Genomic DNA, 23284 nt, shown 5'->3' with positions numbered 1-23284 from the left:
TTAGCTAACTTCGAGGGATCTCAGACCATTTCCGCGCAGTCAGCTCTGCATTCAGTCTAATGCTGCATATATAGCAGAAACACACATTGACTTGCTGAGTCTAAAGCACTGCAGTGCCAATGATAATGAGTTAGTCCACCACAGAGAACCTCACAGCTAAACTCAATTCCGTTGTCCATGCGCATAGACTTTGAAGTAGGAGTCATTGATGAGCAATGAGTATTGCTAGCACTGGTTGAATTCCTTTAAATAGAATTGAATAGAGTAGATCAGGAATTAAATCTAGGACTTTCTGCTCAGTGTGGATTTTTTCCAGAAAGCTGCTACCAACTGAACAATCTTATTTTGCACGATGTTTCAACATAATATTCCCGGTTTTAGTAGGAGTGGCCACTTGCTGCACGGAGGAGGTCCTGTGGCCTCGCGGGTACCTTCCCTGCCTCTGAGCCAGAAGCTCTGGGTCCGGGTCCGACCCCAGGACTTGATGGCCAAGGAAAGTGTGTTCATAATGAGGCCAAGCAAGTTGCCTGTCAATCTGCAAAACATCCAACTTGCCAATGACAGGCGGTAAGAGCGGGTGAGACCCCTGGTCATACACGCTTGATGCAAAGCTGTGCCCCCCAAGCTGTAAGCTTCTGGCGACAGGCTGGTGACCTGTTCCAGGAAACAAATTGCTATGGGAACAGATAAAAGTCTGCCTTGTGCACCACTATCTGTGGGGAGTGAAACAGCAAACAGCTTACTGCATTGGTGCTCCTTGCATCAAACCTTTCAAATGCAAATAATGTAATAATAACTAAAGCGTTACTATTTCGATGTTTTGTTCTCTCCATTACATTACTTGTAACATCTTTCATAAGCCCCATCACTATCAACGATAACCACGGTGCACTCTCTGTAGTATCTCTCTGTAGTATCTCTCTGTAGTATCTCTCTGCAGTATCTCTCTGTAGTATCTCTCTGTAGTATCTCTCTGTAGTATCTCTCTGTAGTATCTCTCTGTAGTATCTCTCTGTAGTATCTCTCTGTAGTATCTCTCTGTAGTATCTCTCTGTAGTATCTCTCTGTAGTATCTCTCTGTAGTATCTCTCTGTAGTATCGCTCTGCAGTATCTCTCTGCAGTATCTCTCTGCAGTATCTCTCTGCAGTATCTCTCTGCAGTATCTCTCTGTAGTATCTCTCTGCAGTATCTCTCTGCAGTATCTCTCTGCAGTATCTCTCTGTAGTATCTCTCTGTAGTATCTCTCTGTAGTATCTCTCTGTAGTATCTCTCTGTAGTATCTCTCTGTAGTATCTCTCTGTAGTATCTCTCTGTAGTATCGCTCTGTAGTATCTCTCTGTAGTATCTCTCAGTCGTATCTCTCTGTAGTATCTCTCTGTAGTATCTCTCTGTAGTATCGCTCTGTAGTATCGCTCTGTAGTATCTCTCTGTAGTATCTCTCTGTAGTATCTCTCTGTAGTATCTCTCTGTAGTATCTCTCTGTAGTATCGCTCTGTAGTATCGCTCTGCAGTATCTCTCTGTAGTATCTCTCTGTAGTATCTCTCTGTAGTATCTCTCTGTAGTATCTCTCTGTAGTATCTCTCTGTAGTATCTCTCTGTAGTATCGCTCTGTAGTATCTCTCTGTAGTATCTCTCTGTAGTATCTCTCTGTAGTATCTCTCTGTAGTATCTCTCTGTAGTATCTCTCTGTAGTATCGCTCTGCAGTATCTCTCTGCAGTATCTCTCTGCAGTATCTCTCTGCAGTATCTCTCTGTAGTATCTCTCTGCAGTATCTCTCTGCAGTATCTCTCTGCAGTATCTCTCTGTAGTATCTCTCTGTAGTATCTCTCTGTAGTATCTCTCTGTAGTATCTCTCAGTAGTATCTCTCTGTAGTATCTCTCTGTAGTATCTCTCTGTAGTATCTCTCTGTAGTATCTCTCTGTAGTATCTCTCTGTAGTATCTCTCTGTAGTATCTCTCTGTAGTATCTCTCTGTAGTATCTCTCTGTAGTATCGCTCTGTAGTATCTCTCTGTAGTATCTCTCTGTAGTATCTCTCTGTAGTATCGCTCTGTAGTATCTCTCTGTAGTATCTCTCAGTCGTATCTCTCTGTAGTATCTCTCTGTAGTATCTCTCTGTAGTATCTCTCTGTAGTATCTCTCTGTAGTATCGCTCTGTAGTATCGCTCTGTAGTATCTCCCTGTAGTATCTCTCTGTAGTATCTCTCTGTAGTATCTCTCTGTAGTATCTCTCTGTAGTATCGCTCTGTAGTATCTCTCTGTAGTATCTCTCTGTAGTATCTCTCTGTAGTATCTCTCTGTAGTATCTCTCTGTAGTATCTCTCTGTAGTATCTCTCTGTAGTATCGCTCTGTAGTATCTCTCTGTAGTATCTCTCTGTAGTATCTCTCTGTAGTATCTCTCTGTAGTATCTCTCTGTAGTATCGCTCTGTAGTATCTCTCTGTAGTATCTCTCTGTAGTATCTCTCTGTAGTATCTCTCTGTAGTATCTCTCTGTAGTATCTCTCTGTAGTATCTCTCTGTAGTATCTCTCTGTAGTAACTCTCCGTAGTATCTCTCCGTAGTATCTCTCCGTAGTATCTCTCTGTAGTATCTCTCTGTAGTATCTCTCTGTAGTATCTCTCTGTAGTATCTCTCTGTAGTATCTCTCTGTAGTATCGCTCTGTAGTATCTCTCTGTAGTATCTCTCTGTAGTATCTCTCTGTAGTATCTCTCTGTAGTATCTCTCTGTAGTATCTCTCTGTAGTATCTCTCTGTAGTATCTCTCTGTAGTATCTCTCTGTAGTATCTCTCTGTAGTATCTCTCTGTAGTATCTCTCTGTAGTATCTCTCTGTAGTATCTCTCTGTAGTATCGCTCTGTAGTATCTCTCTGTAGTATCTCTCTGTAGTATCTCTCTGTAGTATCTCTCTGTAGTATCGCTCTGTAGTATCTCTCTGTAGTATCTCTCAGTCGTATCTCTCTGTAGTATCTCTCTGTAGTATCTCTCTGTAGTATCTCTCTGTAGTATCTCTCTGTAGTATCGCTCTGTAGTATCGCTCTGTAGTATCTCTCTGTAGTATCTCTCTGTAGTATCTCTCTGTAGTATCTCTCTGTAGTATCTCTCTGTAGTATCTCTCTGTAGTATCGCTCTGTAGTATCGCTCTGTAGTATCTCTCTGTAGTATCTCTCTGTAGTATCTCTCTGTAGTATCTCTCTGTAGTATCTCTCTGTAGTATCGCTCTGTAGTATCTCTCTGTAGTATCTCTCTGTAGTATCTCTCTGTAGTATCTCTCTGTAGTATCTCTCTGTAGTATCTCTCTGTAGTATCGCTCTGTAGTATCTCTCTGTAGTATCTCTCTGTAGTATCTCTCTGTAGTATCTCCCTGTAGTATCTCTCTGTAGTATCTCTCTGTAGTATCTCTCTGTAGTATCTCTCTGTAGTAACTCTCCGTAGTATCTCTCCGTAGTATCTCTCCGTAGTATCTCTCCGTAGTATCTCTCCGTAGTATCTCTCCGTAGTATCGCTCCATAGTATCGCTCCGTAGTATCTCTCTGTAGTATCTCTCTGTAGTATCTCTCTGTAGTATCTCTCTGTAGTATCTCTCTGTAGTATCTCTCTGTAGTATCTCTCTGTAGTATCGCTCTGAAGTATCTCTCTGTAGTATCTCTCTGTAGTATCTCTCTGTAGTATCGCTCTGTAGTATCTCTCTGTAGTATCTCTCTGTAGTATCTCTCTGTAGTATCTCTCCGTAGTATCTCTCCGTAGTATCTCTCTGTAGTATCTCTCTGTAGTATCTCTCTGTAGTATCTCTCTGTAGTATCTCTCTGTAGTATCTCTCTGTAGTATCTCTCTGTAGTATCGCTCTGTAGTATCTCTCTGTAGTATCTCTCTGTAGTATCTCTCTGTAGTATCACTCTGTAGTATCTCTCTGTAGTATCTCCCTGTAGTATCTCTCTGTACTATCTCTCTGTAGTATCTCTCTGTAGTATCTCTCTGTAGTATCTCTCTGTAGTATCTCTCTGTAGTATCTCTCTGTAGTATCGCTCTGTAGTATCTCTCTGTAGTATCTCTCTGTAGTATCTCTCTGTAGTATCTCTCTGTAGTAACTCTCCGTAGTATCTCTCCGTAGTATCTCTCCGTAGTATCTCTCCGTAGTATCTCTCCGTAGTATCTCTCCGTAGTATCGCTCCGTAGTATCGCTCCGTAGTATCGCTCCGTAGTATCTCTCCGTAGTATCTCTCCGTAGTATCTCTCCGTAGTATCTCTCCGTAGTATCTCTCCGTAGTATCTCTCCGTAGTATCTCTCCGTAGTATCTCTCCATAGTATCTCTCTGTAGTATCTCTCTGTAGTATCTCTCTGTAGTATCTCTCTGTAGTATCGCTCTGTAGTATCTCTCTGTAGTATCTCTCTGTAGTATCTCTCTGTAGTATCTCTCTGTAGTATCTCTCTGTAGTATCTCTCTGTAGTATCTCTCTGTAGTATCTCTCTGTAGTATCGCTCTGTAGTATCTCTCTGTAGTATCTCTCTGTAGTATCTCTCTGTAGTATCTCTCTGTAGTATCTCTCTGTAGTATCTCTCTGTAGTATCTCTCTGTAGTATCGCTCTGTAGTATCTCTCTGTAGTATCTCTCTGTAGTATCTCTCTGTAGTATCTCTCTGTAGTATCGCTCTGTAGTATCGCTCTGTAGTATCTCTCTGTAGTATCTCTCTGTAGTATCTCTCTGTAGTATCTCTCTGTAGTATCTCTCTGTAGTAACTCTCTGTAGTATCTCTCTGTAGTATCTCTCTGTAGTATCTCTCTGTAGTATCTCTCCGTAGAATCTCTCCGTAGTATCGCTCCGTAGTATCGCTCCGTAGTATCGCTCTGTAGTATCTCTCTGTAGTATCTCTCTGTAGTATCTCTCTGTAGTATCAATCTGTAGTATCTCTCTGTAGTATCGCTCTGTAGTATCGCTCTGTAGTATCTCTCTGTAGTATCTCTCTGTAGTATCTCTCTGTAGTATCTCTCTGTAGTATCTCTCTGTAGTATCTCTCTGTAGTATCTCTCTGTAGTATCGCTCTGTAGTATCGCTCTGTAGTATCTCTCTGTAGTATCTCTCTGTAGTATCTCTCTGTAGTATCTCTCTGTAGTATCTCTCTGTAGTATCTCTCTGTAGTATCGCTCTGTAGTATCTCTCTGTAGTATCTCTCTGTAGTATCTCTCTGTCGTATCTCTCTGTAGTATCTCTCTGTAGTATCTCTCTGTAGTAACTCTCCGTTGTATCTCTCCGTAGTATCTCTCCGTAGTATCTCTCCGTAGTATCTCTCCGTAGTATCGCTCCGTAGTATCGCTCCGTAGTATCTCTCTGTAGTATCTCTCTGTAGTATCTCTCTGTAGTATCTCTCTGTAGTATCTCTCTGTAGTATCTCTCTGTAGTATCTCTCTGTAGTATCGCTCTGTAGTATCTCTCTGTAGTATCTCTCTGTAGTATCTCTCTGTAGTATCGCTCTGTAGTATCTCTCTGTAGTATCTCTCTGTAGTATCTCTCTGTAGTATCTCTCCGTAGTATCTCTCTGTAGTATCTCTCTGTAGTATCTCTCTGTAGTATCTCTCTGTAGTATCTCTCTGTAGTATCTCTCTGTAGTATCTCTCTGTAGTATCGCTCTGTAGTATATCTCTGTAGTATCTCTCAGTAGTATCTCTCTGTAGTATCTCTCTGTAGTATCTCTCTGTAGTATCTCTCTGTAGTATCTCTCTGTAGTATCTCTCTGTAGTATCTCTCTGTAGTATCGCTCTGTAGTATCTCTCTGTAGTATCTCTCTGTAGTATCTCTCTGTAGTATCTCTCTGTAGTATCTCTCTGTAGTATCTCTCTGTAGTATCGCTCTGTAGTATCTCTCTGTAGTATCTCTCTGTAGTATCTCTCTGTAGTATCTCTCTGTAGTATCGCTCTGTAGTATCTCTCTGTAGTATCTCTCAGTCGTATCTCTCTGTAGTATCTCTCTGTAGTATCTCTCTGTAGTATCTCTCTGTAGTATCTCTCTGTAGTATCGCTCTGTAGTATCGCTCTGTAGTATCTCTCTGTAGTATCTCTCTGTAGTATCTCTCTGTAGTATCTCTCTGTAGTATCGCTCTGTAGTATCTCTCTGTAGTATCTCTCTGTAGTATCTCTCTGTAGTATCTCTCTGTAGTATCTCTCTGTAGTATCTCTCTGTAGTATCGCTCTGCAGTATCTCTCTGTAGTATCTCTCTGTAGTATCTCTCTGTAGTATCTCTCTGTAGTATCTCTCTGTAGTATCTCTCTGTAGTATCGCTCTGTAGTATCGCTCTGTAGTATCTCTCTGTAGTATCTCTCTGTAGTATCTCTCTGTAGTATCTCTCTGTAGTATCTCTCTGTAGTATCTCTCTGTAGTATCTCTCTGTAGTAACTCTCCGTAGTATCTCTCCGTAGTATCTCTCCGTAGTATCTCTCCGTAGTATCTCTCCGTAGTATCTCTCCGTAGTATCGCTCCGTAGTATCGCTCCGTAGTATCTCTCTGTAGTAACTCTCTGTAGTATCTCTCTGTAGTATCTCTCTGTAGTATCTCTCTGTAGTATCTCTCTGTAGTATCTCTCCGTAGAATCTCTCCGTAGTATCGCTCCGTAGTATCGCTCCGTAGTATCGCTCTGTAGTATCTCTCTGTAGTATCTCTCTGTAGTATCTCTCTGTAGTATCTCTCTGTAGTATCTCTCTGTAGTATCTCTCTGTAGTATCTCTCTGTAGTATCTCTCTGTAGTATCTCTCTGTAGTATCTCTCTGTAGTATCTCTCTGTAGTATCTCTCTGTAGTATCTCTCTGTAGTATCTCTCTGTAGCATCGCTCTGTAGTATCTCTCTGTAGTATCTCTCAGTAGTATCTCTCTGTAGTATCTCTCTGTAGTATCTCTCTGTAGTATCTCTCTGTAGTATCTCTCTGTAGTATCTCTCTGTAGTATCTCTCTGTAGTATCGCTCTGTAGTATCTCTCTGTAGTATCTCTCTGTAGTATCTCTCTGTAGTATCTCTCTGTAGTATCTCTCTGTAGTATCTCTCTGTAGTATCGCTCTGTAGTATCTCTCTGTAGTATCTCTCTGTAGTATCTCTCTGTAGTATCTCTCTGTAGTATCGCTCTGTAGTATCTCTCTGTAGTATCTCTCAGTCGTATCTCTCTGTAGTATCTCTCTGTAGTATCTCTCTGTAGTATCTCTCTGTAGTATCTCTCTGTAGTATCGCTCTGTAGTATCGCTCTGTAGTATCTCTCTGTAGTATCTCTCTGTAGTATCTCTCTGTAGTATCTCTCTGTAGTATCTCTCTGTAGTATCTCTCTGTAGTATCGCTCTGTAGTATCTCTCTGTAGTATCTCTCTGTAGTATCTCTCTGTAGTATCTCTCTGTAGTATCTCTCTGTAGTATCTCTCTGTAGTATCGCTCTGTAGTATCTCTCTGTAGTATCTCTCTGTAGTATCTCTCTGTAGTATCTCTCTGTAGTATCTCTCTGTAGTATCTCTCTGTAGTATCGCTCTGTAGTATCTCTCTGTAGTATCTCTCTGTAGTATCTCTCTGTAGTATCTCTCTGTAGTATCTCTCTGTAGTATCTCTCTGTAGTATCTCTCTGTAGTAACTCTCCGTAGTATCTCTCCGTAGTATCTCTCCGTAGTATCTCTCCGTAGTATCTCTCCGTAGTATCTCTCCGTAGTATCGCTCCGTAGTATCGCTCCGTAGTATCTCTCTGTAGTAACTCTCTGTAGTATCTCTCTGTAGTATCTCTCTGTAGTATCTCTCTGTAGTATCTCTCCGTAGAATCTCTCCGTAGTATCGCTCCGTAGTATCGCTCCGTAGTATCGCTCTGTAGTATCTCTCTGTAGTATCTCTCTATAGTATCTCTCTGTAGTATCTCTCTGTAGTATCTCTCTGTAGTATCTCTCTGTAGTATCTCTCTGTAGTATCTCTCTGTAGTATCTCTCTGTAGTATCTCTCTGTAGTATCTCTCTGTAGTATCTCTCTGTAGTATCTCTCTGTAGTATTTGCTTCAGGCAGTGTCCAACTCAAAATAATGTTCACATTGGGACAATTTAATTTTATTCATTCAGAGGATGTGGGTGTCAGAGGCAAAGTCAGTATTTATTGCCCATCACTAATTGTGCCTCATTTACTATTGTAGTCTATGTAGTGAAGGTATTCCTTTTTAAAATAAATTTAGAGTACCCAATTATTCTTTTCCAATTAAGGGGCAATTTCGTGCGGCCAATCACCTAACCTGCACATCTTTGGGTTGTGAAACCCTCGCAGACGCGGGGAGAATGTACAAATTCCACACGGACAGTGACCCGGGGCCGGGATCGAACCCGGGTCCTCAGCGCCGTGAGCCAGCAGTGCTAACCACTGCGCCACCATGCCGGCCCGATAGTGAAGGTATTCCTATCGTGCTTTTAGTGAGGGAGTCACAGGAAATTGAACCAGTCTTGGCTAACGTAGCATCATTTTTTATCTCTGCCATCCTCAATGCTGGACAGCCGTTGGCATGGATTACCAGCTTGGTTGTACCTTGACAGATCATTTTCAAAGACTGTTTGCAGCCTGGCAGATATTCGCCACCTTCCGTAACCAGCCGGAGCCTCTGTTCAATGGACTCCGGGAGAGGTTTAAATCTTTAGAGGGACCAATATTTTCTCTGCCGCTTTCTTGTCTGAACCCCTGCATGGATATTGACTCCAAGATTCTCTCTTTAATGTGATACAAGCAGATTTCCAGAGATATTTCTTTATGCACCTCAGGACCATATTCCAAACATGAAATGATTGCAGCTACCTATCTGAGATCGGAAAGAGCAGGATTGATATCAGCCAGTTTTTGAAGCAGTAAGATGAAAATATGTTCATGGTAATTACGCTTAGTCATCTTAAATTTGCATTGTGGCAGATTGTCATCATGGTCGCTGTCATGATATGCAAACATGCAGCTAATGAACACATAGAGTAGGACACAACCAATGAGCAGTCAGGTCACTCAGGAGTGTTATCTCATTATAAAAGGGATGAGGCACTCACACCCCGCCTCTTTCCACAGACCATCATCTACAGAGTGAGACAGGGTGTATCCTCAGCATCACACCCCAGCACGTGGCTTAGAGCAAGGCTGGTTCAGTTAGACTGAGTTACTACATTTAGATTAGCAGAGAGTCGAACTCATTGAAAACTGTGCTAATAGGTCAATAAAACACGTTGAACTCACTTCAAAGTCTGGAGCATCTTTTACTCAAAACTGCATCAAGTGGCAGCCTGTGTTATTCCAAATGACCTAACACAACAGTCGCTTGGCCATGACTTGAAGGCCGAGTTGTTTCAACTGCGAGTTTTTAGGCTGTTTCTTCACCTTTCTTCAATGTCAAAGAATGACATGTGGTAAAAGCTGTGGAAGAAAGAAATAGAAGATTAAATCAATAGGGTGAGATGAAGCAAATGAAGTAGGATAGAAAGTGGCTCATGTGGATCTCAAACACCTGCACAGACCAGTTGGGCATGTGACCTCTTTCTGTGCTGTACACCCTATGCAAGCGGTCTTGTGGAACTGTGTTGGTAATGGCAGCAAACTCATGTTATGCCATGCGCAGTACATCGATTTAACTAAAGCACAAGATGTGTCATGATGTTGTTGGGATAATGTGTCTATGTGGGTGCACCCCATGGGGGCACATGGTGCCTTTTTAAAAATTGTTCACAGGGCCTGAGTATCACTCTTTAGGCCAGCATTTATTGCCCATTCCTAATTGCTCTTGAGAAGGTGATGGTGAGCTAGGTTCTTGAACCGCTGCAGTCCATGTGATGCAGATACACCCCCAGTGCTGTTGGCGAGGGAGTTCCTGGCTTTTGACCCAGCGGCAGCGAAGGAACGGCAGACATATTTCCAAGTCAGGATGGTGAGTGGCTCGGAGGGGAACTTGATGGTGGTTGTGTTCCCATGTGTCTGCTGCCCTTGACGTTCTAGGTGGTGGAGGTTGTGGGTTTGGAAGGTTACGGCCATATTGTCACCGCAGGCAGACACAAAATGATCTCGGCAAGCTGCTCTGGGTATGCACTATGATAACAGCATGCAGATTGTGCCTTACGGAAGATGGCATCAGCAAGGATAAATGTGCGCAAATTGTGCAAATTGATTGTGGTGCTGGCAAATCTGCGGATGTGCCCTGCGGAAGCCCGTGATCGCTCTGTGCAGGCGGGGATTTTGTGCATGCACAGTGCAAACTTGACAGCAGTAGCAAGACACGCTCCATAATTATTCAAAATGAACTATTTGTTCATGAATTTCTGACATATATTCACACTTCTCCCTTACTTTATCCGCTTAAAATAACATCCTATGGCAGCACGGTGGCACAGTGGTTAGCACTGCTGCCTCACGTTGCCGAGGACCCGGGTTCGATCCCAGCTCTGGGGCACTGTCTAGATGGAGTTTGCACATTCTCCCCGTGTTTGCGTGCGTTTTGCCCCCACAATCCAAAGATGTGCAGGTTAGGTGGATTGTCCACACTAAATCGCCCATTAATTGGAAAAAATGAATTGGGTACTCTAAATTTATAGAAGAAAATAACATCCTGACCTAGAAATTGGATTGTCAGCTCCCATTTTCGGGCGAAAATGTCCAGCAATAAGTTCAGCGCGCATGAGTAATGCACCATACTCCATAATAAAAGCAAAACATTGCACATACTGAAAACGTGAAGGTGAGTCATCCAAACCCGAAACATTGGCTGGATTCTCCGATTCTGAGACTAAGTGCTGACACCGGCGTGGGAACGGTGGGGTTTTATGACCTGGTGGGAGGTTAGCAGGCACGCAGCGTAGAGCACCCGGCTCTTGCTGTGGATACGGCCGGAGAATTTCCGGGTCCATGGCCGCACATGCGCACGGCAGCGGCCTGCAATGGCTGCACCGTGCAACATGCCCGTGGACCTGGCCTGCCAAATAGTGACTCCGTTTGGCCAGGTTCGCCACCCCTGGACCAGCCCCCACCAGTATCCTCAGCCCCCACCAAAGCCCCCCCCCCCCCCCCCCGTTTCCGCAGATCGGCAATCCCCGACTGTGGCAGTGCTGGACTTAGTCCGCAGCTGCCATGCCGAGTTCCCGAAAAGAAATACCACGAGTGACCGACGTGGTCGGGAACTCAGCCTATCGGAGATCGAGAATTGAGGGGAGGGCCTCAGTAACGTCCTGAGGCCTTCCCGATGGCGTGTGCCGTACTCCTAGAGTACGCCGTTTTGGAGGCTGTGGAGCATCGCAAAAGCAGCGCCGCCCCTGATTTCAGCACTAGCGTGGATTCTCCGGCCGATCGGCGGACACGGCTTTGGCGTCGGAAACTGGAGAATCCCGCCCATTAACTCTGTTTCTATCCCCACAGATGCTGCTGTGTTTATCTGTTAAGGTTTCACCATATTGGTTCGTATTTTCCACCATACCTGCCTGGAAAACGTATTAGACCCACTGTCGATGCATTTACCGTCCCTTTCCCAAATTAGATAGCCACGAACCACAGCATTCACCATGACTGCTCAGTCAAACAGCAGCCTTTATACCTCCTCACACGAATGTTTGGCCAGAACGGGAAAAGGAGAGCAGATTCAAACTGTGGGCCGGTGTTGGCTAAAGATCTCCGCACCCCCCTCCCCCCCCACACCCCACCATACCCCCACCTCCTCACAGAATCCTGATAGGTCTGGTCTGGAAACTTGGATTATGATTACACAGATAATCATCTTTCAGCGCTTTCCTTGAAATCCATGAAAGTGAACCGTACGTGTTCTGCAAAGATATACAATGAATAAAGAAATGTTCACATCTTTAACAACATAGTCACTGTGTACCCATCAGCACTATTACTTCCTCCCACTTATTTTCCCATAATCATCTGCTCAGTTTCATTTGGCTTTTAAGTTTATTTTTTTGTTTAATGTCATAAGTTCTTTCCCAGGCCTCCATTTCCTGTGTGAGGAGGTGACCAAATCGTGGTGTTCCCCCCTGCCACAAATCCATGTAATGTGAACTGCTGTCACATCACTTTATTTTTCTTTCAGTTCCCTTGAAACAATGACGCCCATTTGAACCATTTGTTGAAAACATGTGTTATTATCTCTTTTATTTCCTCCTACTCCTTCCTCCCTGAGGGAGCAAAGCATCTGTCTGAATGGGCTCCGACAGCTCCCGATATCTTTCATGTGCGTCTCTCACAACGCCCTCTCTCATTCTTTTCAACAGGCCACTTGACTGAGGATTTCCAGGTTAAACTCATTCTTATCTTCAAAGAAGTCCAGTGTGTTGTTTCAGAAGTCGGCAGTTGCAGAGTACGCATTTTCAAGATGCTCCTCAGACATGGTAGGTGAGGGTAGGGGCGATGCTCTTCAGAGTGACACTAAATATGTCAGTCATTCAGAAAAACAGCATTTGAATATCTGCTGCTTACGTATATTGGCAGACAACAAGGTAAAGAAGAGGGGACGGAATAGGAAAGTAAGCACCATATAGGAAAATATATTGACCTGTTTGAGAAGTAGCTGAACATTTCTGGTGTCATTATCTGCGTTTCAGCGAATCAGTCGGCTTCAGGCAGTATTTCATGGCATTCAGGCTCACTCCTGCATTGCCTGTTGCCTAACTGTCTGAGTTCAAGCCCCACGCCAGGTTTTGAGCAATAAAATGAAGGTTGACAATCGAGCGCTGCAATGCCTTTCCAATGTGAGTTCACCCGAGGCCCATTCTGCCCTCTCAGGTGGATGTTAAAGATCCCGCGGTACTATTGCAAAGACGAGCAGGGAGTCATCCCTTGTGCGTTGGCCAATGTTTGTCCCTCAGTCAACATCAGAAAAACAGATTCTCTGGCCATTGTGAACTTGCTGTTTACTGGAGTTTGCAGTGCACAGATCATCGGTCAGATTTCCTACAACCCTGCAAAAGTAATTCATTGGCTTTAAAACTCTTTCAGATGGTCCAGTGGTCATGTCAGATGCTTTATAAATGTGAATCTTCCTTCTGTTCCAGTAAACAGCCTGGCATGATGCTATCATCCAAAGAATCCCTACAGTGCAGAAGAAGGCCATTCGGCCCATCAAGTCCGCACCACCCCCCCACCCCCCTCCCACCGCCCCCCGAAAGAACACTATCCCAGGCTCACTCCCCTGCCCTCTCACCGTTACCTCACACATTGATCATGGCCAATCCACCTTAACCTGTACATCTTTGCACTGTGGGAGGAAACCGGAGCACCCGGAAAAACCCCACGCAGACACGAGGTGTAGCCATCTGGGATGGCCACTCCCAGAATACAAAATGGACATTTGCAAAGATTGCAGGGAAAAATGGACAATGTTAAGAAAGCAAGCAGGCACAGAGCATGGCTGCATATTAGAGCCGCAGCTCTCAGACAAGACTGAAACTGTAGGCCCATTAGCATATGGATGGCCCATCTCCGGGAACAAAGGGAGATACTTAAGTAACCGATCTGGCTCCAGACCTCACGGCGCCAGTTCCCCAAACCGAAAGCAGAAAACAAAGCAGGCCTACGGCCAGCTAGGACACGCCCAGCCATCAGAGCACCCACCCCTTTATTGGTCTTGATCAATGTGGATGATCAAGATGAGGTCCAATTGATTGGGGCCAAGTTCAAGGCTCGCCCAAAAGCGGGCGAAGCCCCCTTCAGGTATAAGAAGAAGGCCCCAAGAGAGAATCGCTCTCTTGGACTTGGCTCTCACAGCGGAGCGACCCGTCCACCAGCTGCACCAGAAGTAAGTAAGTCCAAGGTCAACGCTTGCTACCAGATGGATGACCTTAGCTGTTTCCCCTCTACCACTTCGACCCAGCAGCCTCAGATCTGAACAACGGCCATTGTTCCTCTGACTGAGTGGGCGGCCGAAGCTAAGTATAGGCTTTTGCAGTAGTGATAGTTGTTAAGTAATGAGTTAAGAGACATTGCAATGAGTTGTCTCATTTATGTTAAGTATCCATTAATTGGCACTGATATGTAAGGGGCTGTTTAGCACAGGGCTAAATCGCTGGCTTTGAAAGCAGACCAAGGCAGGCCAGCAGCACGGTTCAATTCCCATCACAGCCTCCCCAAACAGGCGCCGGAATGTGGCGACTAGGGGCTTTTCACAGTAACTTCATTTGAAGCCTACTTGTGACAATAAGCGATTTTCATTTTTTCATTTCATTTTTTTCATTTCAGTTAGCCTCTGTAAAGCGATGTATAGTTAGAGTTTTGTGCAAAGGCTGTTGGAAGGAAATAAATGTGTGTTTGTGAAAAAGGAACAGAACTTTAGACTCTTCATATCACAGCAACTAAAACGTCTAACAATTGGCAGCAGAGGATGGTTGCTGTGTAAATATGAAGGGTTGAAAGATACAACTTTTCCAGATCAATCCAAGGAGTGAGTGAGAAAAAAAAAAAAGGGATATGTGTGAAAACATGAATATCAGAGTTATGAGTACGGCTGCAGAAAGCCCATTTAGTAATGGTGTCTGTGAAAGAAATCATGCTGTCATCGATGACATGCTTTGGAAAATTTTGGCAGATCGACCAAATTGCAGGCTAAATTCAGCTTTAGCATGGGCCGTACATGCAAAGAATTCATTGCAGATGGTTGGGGGCTATAGCCCTTATCAATTAGTGTTTGGTAGAAATCCTAAAATTCTGTCCATTTTGGATGACCAGCCTCCAGCTTGGGAGGGGACTACAATTAGCTCCTCTTTTGCTAACATTTAACTGCATTACAAAGCAGTAGAAAAGCTTTTTTGGAAGCAGAAATCTCTGAAAGAATTCGCAGAGCTTTAAGACATAACGTACGGCCATCAGATGCCGTATTTCAGCAAGGAGGCATGGCATACTATAAGAGAGACAATTCTAATGAATGGAAAGGCCCAGGGAAGATCATAGGCATAGATGGCAAAACAATTATTTTGCAACATGGTAATCAAACTGTTAGGCTACATTCATCAAGGATAATGGGTACAGATTACAAATTTTCAAATTTAGACAGAGCAGACGGACATGACGAGGAACCAGAGTCATCTGGTACGCATGTGTTACAGAACTATGAGGACCAATTAACTGATATAGACAGGGTTTCTGTGGAGGAACACAACACTTCTGATGAATTAGAACAGGCCATTTTTCCGAAAGCGCAACTGCCAAAAGTTGGTACAAAAGTGACATCCTTGCCTGAAGGGCCTAGTCAATGGAAGGATGCAACTGTTATTAGTAGAGCAGGGAAGGCCACTGGAAAGTATAAACATTGGTTGAATGTTCAGCATTCAGGGGAAGGAATCAAGACAATGGATTAGGAAAATGAAGTTCAAAAATGGAGGGCACAGAAGCGCAGTGCCAGTTCAGATAGTACATCGGATAGTGAACAGGTCCGCATGAAAAGGCCGAGAACTATTGAAAGGACATCCCACAGCAGAAGGGAAAGATCAACCAGTAGCAGTACAGAATGAGATACCAGGCGGGAGAGAGGACGTAGTTTATCAAGATCTCGGAACATGAGTAAGACTATGAATACTAATAGGAGTAGAAGCCCAAATGCACATGAGATTTTGGTGGCTTCAAATAAATTAGATGAAAAAGTTATCAATGATGCTAAACAGCAAGAATTGCATAGTTGGAGGGAATTTGGGGTATACACGGAAGTACCGGATAGGGGACAAAGAGCTCTATCCCACAGATGGATTTGCATGGAAAAGGTTCTTCCAAATGGAACTTATAAGGCAAAGGCCAGGCTTGTGGCAAGGGGATTTGAAGAAAACTTAGAAGATCAGGATTTAAGGGTAGGTTCACCTACAGCAGGAAAGGTTATGTTAAAGATCTTCATGGCTCTATTAGCCACAAAGGCATGGGAATGCAAATCTATAGATATAAAAGTTGCCTTTTTGCAGGGGCATCAGTTCTAGAGAGACATTTTTTTCTGTCCTCCTAAATAAGCAGCTAACACAGAAGGGGTACTCTGGAAGTTGAACAAATGTGTATATGGATTAAATGATGCATCTAGAGTCTGGTATTTTTTGGTAAGGTCAGTTTTGTTAAAGTTAGGCTGTTGCCAGTTGAAAGCAGATCCTGCAATGTTTTACTGGCACTGTAAAGGAAATTTTTCTGGCATTTTTACGATGCATGTCGATGATTTTTTGTGGGGTGGGACTAGTGATTTTGAAGCTATTGTAATCTCTGGTTTGAGGAAAGAATTCAAGGTTGGAAGCCAGGCTTCCGGTGCATTTAAATATATTGGACTGGAAATTGGACAGACTAAGTTAGGGGCAACTTTACGTCAGCAATCGTATTTGGAAAGCATCAGCCCAATAGCAATTAGTCGTGGCCGAGTTTCACAAAAAGACGCAATGGTTTCAAAGATAGAAAAAGAGCAACTGCGAAGTTTAATTGGGCAACTGAACTGGTTAGGTAGACAGACTAGACCGGACGTGAGTTTTGCTGTCTTAGAGTTGAGTACAAAAATGAATGATCCCAAAGTGGAAGACATAATAAGAGCAAATAAAGCGTTGGCCAAACTAAAAATGCAGGAGCGTGTTTTGAAGTTTCAGGTTTTAGGTGACCTTAGGCACTTGAAACTTTAGTTTATATAGTGATGCATCCTACGCAAATTTATGTGATGGGGTTTCAAGCGCAGGAGGTTTTATAATTTTCCTTTTGGGGAACAATGGTAAATATTGCCCGCTTGTGTGGGAAACAAAGAAAATAAGGAGAGTGGTAAAAAGCACTTTGGCTGCTGAGACGTTAAGCCTTGTAGAGGCGGTGGATATGGCCTTTTATATAAGTATGATATTGACAGAAATTTTGGGATTGGGGGATTTGGGTAATATACCTATTGACTGTCACATTGACAATAAATCCCTGTGGGAAAATGTGCACTCTACAAAAAGTGTCAATGAAAAGAGGTGACGGATAGACATCGCAAGTTTGAAGCAGATGTTGGACAGAGGGGAAATAACAAAAATTAAATGGGTCGACAGGAGCTATCAACTGTCAGACTGTTTTACGAAAAGAGGGGCGATTTCACAGAAACTTTTGGATATTGTTAATGAAGGGCGCTTGTTTCTGTGACTGTTTTTTTTTCTTTCTCGTCCAAACAAAACAAAAGGGGGGGAAATCATGTGTGTGTTTTTGAGTTTCTTGAAATTTTGTTTTCACCTAATTATTTTTTTTCTCCAACGAAGGGGAGACTGTTAAGTAATGGGTCAAGAGACATTGCAATTAGTTGTCTCATTTATGTTAAGTATCCATTAATTGACACTGATATGTAAAGGGGCTTCAGGTGGCCTCTGTCAGGTGATGTATAGTTAGAGTTCTGTGCAAAGACTGTTGGAAGGAAATAAATGTATGTTTGTGAAAAAGGGAACAGAACTTTAGACTCTTCATATCACAGCAACTAAAACGTCTAACAATAGTTTAGTCTGTAGTATTTCGTGCATGAGTAGATATTACCGTGTAAATAAATAGTATTGACTTTGAACTAACTATCTGGTGTATTGCCTCTTTTGATCAGTATTCGGGTTTGAACCTTGTGGCGGTATCGAAAGATACCTGGCGACTCTAGAGCAAACTTAATTAGGATTAAGGAAGGCGACCATATTGACCACCATATTCAGAGTCAACCAAAGAGAGCAAAAGGGGAGACGGTGCAAACTCCACACAGACAGTCACCCAAGTGGGAATCGAATCTGGGTCACTGACGCTGTGAGGAAGCAATGCTAACCATGCTGCATCGCTGCAGTTTTGGCACTGAATATGGCAAGTTTTTATTTCAGAATGTTTCACCTATTATCAAAAAACTATGGGCGGGATTTCCAGCTATTCCCGTTGATGTGTTGGGTGTTCTGGATCTGTGGAACACATACAGGTATAGTGCAACACTATTTTATTGAATCATTAACTGTTTAACATACTGTGACTGTGGGTTAACATGATACTAGCTTTACCTAAAGACCTTTGCCTTGTACTAACCAGTCGATGCACTCAGCACATGGTGAATGTCTGTGCTGCAGGCTGTGAGCGCTGTCCTCCTAGCTAGCTGCAGCTCGAATGAGCGGGAACTCTGATGCCCCCTGTCTTTATAGTGCGTGTGCTCAAACTGGTGATTGGCTGCGGTGTTGTGTGTGTTGATTGGTCCCACTGTGTGTCCATCAGTGTGTGTCTGCACCATGATATGCTGGTGTATATTATGACACCCGTCAGTGGGATATTCTGATCCTGCTGACCACAGGGTGTGTGTGCAAGGGGGGTGGGGAAGAACCAATAAATCCAGTCCATTATATTTAATTGCTGCTTTTCTAAATGTCTGATTAAATTAATGATACTCTCCATGGAATCATTACTGCCCTCACCTCCCATTCTTAATGCTGAACATACATTTTACAGTTCCTGACTTCTGGGGCAACACACCAATATTTCACAAAGGTAAGAACGAGTTCAACCTGTAAATCCTCTGTCAAGTGGCCTGCTGGAAAGAATGAGAGAGGGTGTTGTGAGAGGCACGCATGAAAGATGCAGGGAGCTGCAGGGGCCCATTCAGACACAGATGCTTTGCTCCCTCAGGGAGGAAGGAGTAGGAGGAAATAAAAGAGATAATAAGTGGCTGGAAATAGTCTTTGAAACATGTTCCGTGAGTGAAGGAAGTGGACATTCGGATCACAGAGGACACTGAACATTGTTTGGTGGGTGAAGTTCCGCAGACATCTTTGAAGTCTGGTAATTGTCTATCCAGCTGCCATGTGCAAACTGTAAAGTTTGCAAAGCATTCATGTGCCTTGAAGGCGCCTTCCACCGACAGGAATGGGCCAGTAACAGGTTTGAAAATAAGTGGAAGATCATGCCGATTTCACATTGAGGTTTCCCCAATCCAAACTCCTACTTAGATAATCAGCAACCCCCCCCCCCCCCACACACACACACAGACGCACACACACTCCTGATGTAGGCAAGAGTTTAATAGATAAAGGCAAATCAGATACCTATGTCAGTTACTTTTTTAAATTTCCAATTAAGGGCCAATTTAGCATGGTCAAACCACCTACCCTGCACATCTCTGGGCTGTTGGGGTGAGACCCACGCAGACATGGGGAGAATGTGCAAACTCCAGACTGACAGTGACCCGGGGCTGGGATCAAACCCGGGTCCTCAGCGCCATGAGACAGCAGTGCTAAGCAGTACTCCACAGTGCTGCCCCTGGTTCCTGCATCAGCTATACGACCCAGATATTATTTTGGTTGCCACCCATGTTGTTATAGACAGTTCATCAGCTCTCCACAATTCATGCATGGTATACATCATGAGGAGGGCATTTTTAGCAATATTTAAAGGGATCCTCAGCTGTTCTCCAAAATAATAGTGGAATATTTGAAGAGATGATTTGATTGTTTTAGATGGTGGTTTTTGGTCACTTCGACCATTTCAGAGTGCTTGTAGAATGTTCAATGTTCTCAATTCTTAAGGGACTTCGGACAATGCACATGTTTCATTCTCACAAATTCAATGAGGCTGGAGGAAGTGCAGAAGAGATGAGGGCCAAGATTTTACCATCCCACTGTAAGCATGGCGGGAGTGGTGGAGAGAAGGACGAGGAAATGAAGGCGAAAGGCATTGGGAGGGAGGTCTCACTGGAGGCAGACAGCGAATTTAAATAATCAAAAGGCCAACTGACAGCCATTTCCCATTGGCGGCACAGCTCACTGACTGAGGTACCTGCGAACTGCATGGAGGTCCCCTCCCACGGATTCGGGGGCCTTGGATTCCCAATGTCCCATGCCCCAAAGAGTGGGCATCCAGTGGCAATAGCTAACCGCATTGCCCCGATGCCACCACTAGAGGGACTATCCATGTAATAAGCAGGACCCGGCACAGAAATAAGTTTTTCTACTTAGCGCATGGGTCCTCTTTCCACTTGCAGCCTCAACAGCGGCCATCTCTATCGGTGACACTGCCGGCCCTGGATTCAAGGCCGGCAGCTCAGAGAGGTAGCCTGCCAGGCTTAATTGGAATATTTTGCCTGGGATCCTGGGCGAAATTCTCCCGAAACGGCGCGATGTCCGCCGACTGGCGCCCAAAACGGCGCCAATCAGACGGGCATCGCGCCGCCCCATAGGTGCGGAATGCTCCGCATCTTTGGGGGCCGAGCCCCAACATTGAGGGGCTAGGCCGGCGCCGGAGGAATTTCCGCCCCGCCAGCTGGCGGAAACGGCCTTTGTTGCCCCGCCAGCTGGTGCGGAAATGACATCTCCGTGCGGCGCGTGCACGGGAGCGTCAGCGGCCGCTGACAGCATTCCCGCACATGCGCAGTGGAGGGAGTCTGTTCCGCCTCCGCCATGGTGGAGACCGTGGCGGAGGCGGAAGGGAAAGAGTGCCCCCACGGCACAGGCCCGCCCGCGGATCGGTGGGCCCCGATCTCGGGCCAGGCCACCGTGGGGTCACCCCCCGGGGCCAGATCGCCCCACACCCCCCCCAGGACCCCGGAGCCCGCCCACGCCGCCTTGTCCCGCCGTTCAAAAGGTGGTTTAATCCACGCCGGCGGGACAGGCAATTTATCGGTGGGACTTCGGCCCATCCGGGCCGGAGAATCCAGCAGGGGGGCCCGACAACCGGCGTGACCCGATTCCCGCCACCGCCGAATATCCGGTGCCGGAGACTTCGGCAACCGGCGGGGGCGGGATTCACGCCAGCCCCCGGCGATTCTCCGACCCGTCGGGGGGTCGGAGAATGACGCCCCCTGTTCCTCCTCCCTGCGCAGAATTGTGACCTGTATTCGGTCTTGACATTGGTATTTAAAACCCCAGGAAGCACACAAATCTACAGGTGCAAGAAGAACAAATAAAAGGAAGCGTTCTCCTAAAGTTCATGTGCTGAGATCAACATAAAAAGGCAGTGTCTCTCCAGGGAGGCTAAATCGTAGTACCTTCTATAACTAAATGGCAAAACTGGGACAGCATTGCCCACTGCAAAGCCACTGCAGCCCTCAACTTCACTGTCCCTGGCTATTTCCAGGCTATTTCCAGGCTGGCATAGGAGGTATAAACACCAGTTAATCTGCAGCTCCAACTCGGTTGAAGCAGGTGACTAAGGTTTGCTTGAGCATGTACGCTTGCCACATTCCCCATGGACTTGAAGTAGCAGCAGGGTTAAACAGTTATGCTTGCTCAGGCTGCATGGATCCTCCCCACCAAGTCAAATAATTTACAATATCCATGTAGTCTTTCTGACGAATTGCTTAGAATTTTCTAGAATTCCCAGCCCAAAAATAGGCCATTCAGCCCAACTGATCTATGTCCACGTTTATGCTCCTCATAAGCCTCTTCCCAGTCTTCTTCGCCCAAACCTAGCAGCACATCCTTATATTTCTTTACCCTCATTAGCTTACCTAGCATTCCCTTCAATCATCAGTCTCAATGACACCTTTGGTAGCGAGTTCCACATTCTTACAATTCTTTGGGTAAAGAAGATTGTCCTTATTTGCCAATTGCGTTTATTGATGACTATCTCACATGGGAACATCACCACCTGCAAGTACCCCATCACTGTCCCTGGGTCAAAATCCTGGGATTCTCTCCCTAACAGCACTGTGGGAGTACCTACACCACATCATCATAGAATTTACAGTGCAGAAGGAGGCCATTCGGCCCATCGAGTCTGCACCGGCTCTTTGAAAGAGCACCCTACCCAAGCCCACACCCTATCCCATAACCCAGTAACCCAACCCAACACTAAGGGCAATTTTTGGACACTAAGGGCAATTTAGCATGACCAATCCGCCTAACCTGCACATCTTTGTACTGTGGGAGGAAACCGGAGCACCCGGAGGAAACCCACGCACACACGGGGAGAATGTGCAGACTCCGCACAGAGAGTGACCCAAGCCGGGAATCGAACCTGGGACCCTGGAACTGTGAAGCAGTTGTGCTAACCACCATGCTACCGTGCTGCACATGGACTGCAGCAGTTCCAAAAGGCAGGTCACCACCACCTTCTCAAGGGCAATTAGGGATGGGCAATAAATGCTGGCCGAGCCAGCGAAGCCTACTTCCATGAAAGAATTTTAAAACAAATTAAGGCTCCTCACTTTGGTTTCGCCTTGGAGTGGGAAAGTATCTCATGTGGAAACACAGGCCCAGTGCTGTCATGAATTGCAAGGGCGAGGAAGCTCTTCATCGGGACAACCTCTGCTTTCCTGCAATCCCAGTCATGCCCAGCAACTCGCTCAGTTATTTCACCCAAAAGTGAACTGCATCTGCCTCAAGACTAAGCGTCAATTAACATTGCAGGGGAATCGGTGGAGAGGAAATGTCAACAGCTCAATGAGTCACAACGTTACCAAATGAAAGTAGAGGGCATCCACCACCCTCTGATTTACATGGTAATTCATCCCAACCCCAAATCACCTGAACAACCATTTGATGGACAATATATTTTTCCTGTCTTTCATGAAACATTCCACCACAATCACAGCTATTGTGCCATATGCCAGCCACAGTAGAGGAAGGCGCAGCAACAGAATTCCAGGGGATTCAGCAGGCTTGTCATGGTCGGGAGCAGGTTTGTGGACATGTCTCCAAATGCAGAGAGTTTCCAACCTGAATAAAAGCCAGTGATTTCCTCAGAAAGAGAGGAAACATCAGATTGTGGGTTACCATGGACTTCTCCCGTGCCTCTTTCATCCTTCTCACTCAGAACCACTGGTGGAAGTCGAGCTGAAGACCACAGTGCTGAGATTGCACTGGCCTCAGGGAGCGTCACCTGCCAAAAGTGTGTGTTGGAAAATCGAAAGCGGTGCGATTTCTTGACAATGTCACTTGGACAATGTCAACACACATTTGCTCTGCCTTCTCACTGCAACACTATGCCATGTGCCAGCGTAAGTTAAAAAGAGGGATGAAACTGGAAACATTAGAAATAAAAACAACCACAACAGTAGTTTGTTTCCACGTGACCTCTGCACAATATTTCAATTTTTGCAGAGTGACGTCCGACCAGCTTCCCAGTGTCACTTAACCACTCTCCCCCTCCCACCCCCAGATATACCATTATCCTGAAACAGTCCTACCTGTGTTATTCTTTATACTACATGTGGCTTTAATTACTACTTATTATTTTGAAGTCTAATAAGATAGGCTCAGCGATAAGCCTGTTTCAATTGAAAAGCTGTCTCTTAAAGCTGAATGGCGTGCTACCGGATCATGTTACTTGGTCTATAATAAGAGTTGAATTTATTTTGTTACATCTTCTCAGGAGATAATGTTCAACACGGCATAATGCATCAATAAATATCG

The 23284-nt window shown here is 44.9% G+C and overlaps 1 long non-coding RNA gene across 1 annotated transcript in view; it reads right to left on the bottom strand.

Moving 5' to 3' along the window:
- The window catches only part of LOC140391371 (uncharacterized), a 78038-nt gene that overhangs the window by 5170 nt on the left and 49584 nt on the right, over window positions 1–23284 (bottom strand). The window contains exon 2 of the long non-coding RNA XR_011935017.1: window positions 9210–9386. This is a non-coding gene — a long non-coding RNA (uncharacterized lncRNA). The remainder of the gene's footprint in view (window positions 1–9209; window positions 9387–23284) is intronic.

The sequence above is a fragment of the Scyliorhinus torazame genome, chromosome 15 (genome assembly GCF_047496885.1).
Source record: "Scyliorhinus torazame isolate Kashiwa2021f chromosome 15, sScyTor2.1, whole genome shotgun sequence".
NCBI classification, from domain to species: domain Eukaryota; kingdom Metazoa; phylum Chordata; class Chondrichthyes; order Carcharhiniformes; family Scyliorhinidae; genus Scyliorhinus; species Scyliorhinus torazame.
The sequence above is the reverse complement of the archived record's forward strand: the minus strand, read 5'-3'. Positions and strand labels throughout refer to the sequence as shown.